Source organism: Bos grunniens, chromosome 4 (genome assembly GCF_055505025.1).
Source record: "Bos grunniens cultivar Pamir isolate PY7600 chromosome 4, Bosgru_T2T1.0, whole genome shotgun sequence".
NCBI classification, from domain to species: Eukaryota; Metazoa; Chordata; class Mammalia; order Artiodactyla; family Bovidae; genus Bos; species Bos grunniens.
Window position 1 is genome coordinate 64,471,380 of NC_141168.1, and position 2,878 is coordinate 64,474,257.

At 47.0% G+C, this 2,878-nt stretch overlaps 1 pseudogene; it reads right to left on the reverse strand.

The window, feature by feature from the left end:
* Positions 1 to 341: 341 nt before the first annotated feature.
* Positions 342 to 2,451, reverse strand: LOC147374264 (syncytin-1-like; annotated as a pseudogene).
* Between the last annotated feature and the right edge of the window lie 427 nt (positions 2,452 to 2,878).

Below are 2,878 nucleotides of genomic sequence, written 5' to 3' on the forward strand. Positions count from 1 at the left end.
TCTGGAAGTTCACAGTTCATGTATTGTTGAAGCCTGGCTTGGAGAATTTTGAGTATTACTTTGCTAGCGTGTGAGATGAGTTCGATTGTGTGGTACTTCGAGCATTCTTTGGCATTGACTTTATTTGGGACTGAAATAAAAACTGACCTTTTCCAGTCCTGTGGCCACTGCTGGGTTTTCCAAATTTGCTGGCATATTGTGTAATGTACAGTTCGGGCCGAGGCAGAAAAGGAGAGACGACCTCAACGGAGGTAGGTTATCTTTATTCAGGCAAGGAGGGGTGACAGTCAGCCTAACGACCAGGCTGAGTGCAACAGTGGTCAGGGAGGCTTCATATTTAAAGGGAGGTTTGTGGAAATGTTAAGGGAAACATTAGTCAGGTGGGACATTTTGGGTGATGTTTAGATGGCATTTGTAGTTGAACAGGGGGTGATAAGTCCCTGGCTGATGTAGGAGGTGGAAGGTTTCTGGGCAGGGGAAACAAGTCCCAGGTAGATACAACTGGCCTGGAGCATCAGGGCGGGACCTAAAGTTCGGTTTTGTTTTCTCTGCAGTTAGATGATTCAGCAAGGGCCTTTGAGACCATTGTTTTCTTTTCTAGGCCCAAAGACTCCTTCATTCCAGACCCTGAAATCATAAAAAATGGGGAAAAGGGCACCATATCTCTCTGGCTGCTTCCTGTTGGATGAGATGATGGTTCTGGGTCTGGAACGGAGGATCGTCCTAGGGCCCAGGGTCTCTTTTTCCTGAGGTTGGGCTGAAACTTTCGAGAAGAAGAAGGGTCTTGACCTGGTCTCGAGAGATGGCCCGAATCCATTCTTGGAGAAACCTTTGAAAGAGATTGAAGAGACAGGGTCCAAATAAGAGGAATAAAATGATAAATACCAATGGTCCCAAGAAAGAAAGCAACCAAGGGAGGGCCAGTTGGAACAGGTTTTGGGAAGTGTAAAGGTTTTGTAACTCTTTTCTGCAGTGTTCAATTCTGTCTCTAAGTTCTTTGACTCTGCCCGTTTCATTTACAAAATAGCAGCAGTCCTCTCCTAGAAAAAGGCAGGTCCCTCCCTTTTCCGTGGTGAGAAGATCCAGGGCTCATCTATTTTTTAGGGCCACAGAAGCTAATTAGTTAATTTGTCTTTGGACCAAAATGAAGGACTCCACTACCTGCTCCATATCCTCTTTAAGTTCTTGGGACAGCTTGTAAAAATGGGCCAAGGTTGAGATCCCCCCAATCCCGGTGCCTAGGGCTGCTGCTATGCCAGTCCCAATCAGGAACAGGGCTATGACAGCTTGTTTTTTCCTGTGGGAAAGTTCCTCTTGGGGGTAGACTATTTGTTCTATCTCTTCTTCTTTGAGGAATGTTAGGCCCGGGGTCAGGAAGACCACGATGCAAGGTCTAGGGGGGTTAAGGGGGAGACATGAATATGCATAGGTCTCGCAGAGAATGAAGATTCCTGGATTGGTGCAATTATTTGTGCTGTTCCAGAGAACCCAAGTGGAACAGAAGGAGGGAGCGGAGTTTATAAGACCAGTGTAGTTGGGACTAGAGTAGTTGATACAGGTTAGGTTTGAAGAGGCTGAGAGTAGGACATTGTCAGAGACTGGTGCAATGAGTTGTGTGATTTTTTGTTGGGAAGGGAAGGTATAGTTGTCCTGTAACAGTCAGGTTGAAGATAAAGGAATTGCTATGTGTGGTGAGGGAGACAGTGACATGCTTATCCAACACTGGGATGTGTGTTGTGTGTACTGGAAGAACTGGAAAGAAGAGTTGAGAAGGCGGGTAAGGTGTTGGTTGCCAGAGGCAGGTTTTAGGAGAGGCCGTAATTGGGAAAGGAGGTCTAGGTGTTTATAAGACTCAGGGGTTGCCTGTAACCAGGAAATTATATTCTTTATGACTTGTTCTTATTTCTTTTCCTGATTTTTGCCTAGTACCCCGCCCCCGTCTGAGTACCCCTAGTGGGTAATGGGATAGAAACATGTTTCTTCCATTTGGCTTAGGGCTGGTGCTCATGAAACTCACTCTCTTTTGTACTTTAACAGTGAGTAGGGATTTGGACTGCCCCCCACCCCACCCCGAGTTTCATGGTGCATGGTCTTGGAGCCATATTATAACATGAGGAATGAACATAGGAAAAAATGTCTGAGCAGGGGCAGGGACTAGCCAGAAGGCTGGGGAGTGCAGCAAGGATAAGGAACAGGGGAATCATGAGTCTATTAGATAATGCGGAGGAGATAGCACCCTAGGAATAGAACACAGCTAACAACGTAGGTGATACCGATGAAGAGACGAAGGATAGGTAACCAGTCCTGAGGGGAGACAGTTACTAGGCCTATAGCAAGGACTAAGATTAAGAGTGCAGTTATGGTTAGAGAGATGGGGAGAAGCCAGTCAGGACGAGGGGCAGAAGGCCCCAAGTTGGTGGTTGCTTGAATCTGAGGAGGAACAGTGTTCATTAGGATGTAGAATGAAAGTAAAGAAATCAATTTAGTCTGGAGTCAGGTTGTAGAAGGTTCCCTGAAGCACAGTTGAGACACCAGTGTGGTCAGGTCTTCAAAGGAGTTTCCTGTTGGGGCACTGATCCAGAGGTCTTGTAGTAGTTGGGTCAGGAACAGCTGTAGGTTGAAGAGGGTCCAGGTCATTCATGTCTTCTTGAATGGTCGACAGAGGTTGTCGCCAGGTGATTTTTAAGGAGGTGGGTCCTGTGAGTGAGACCTGATGGGGTCAGTTAAGGAAGGCAGCACAGGATAGGAGGTGACCCATTTTAGGCGAGAGAGGTGTACCCAGGAGGTGACCTTCTCGAGTTTAGCTGCAGTTGGGGTAAGGAGGATGATTTTGAACGGTCCCTGCCACTTTGGGGTTAGGTCACCCTGGGGATTATCA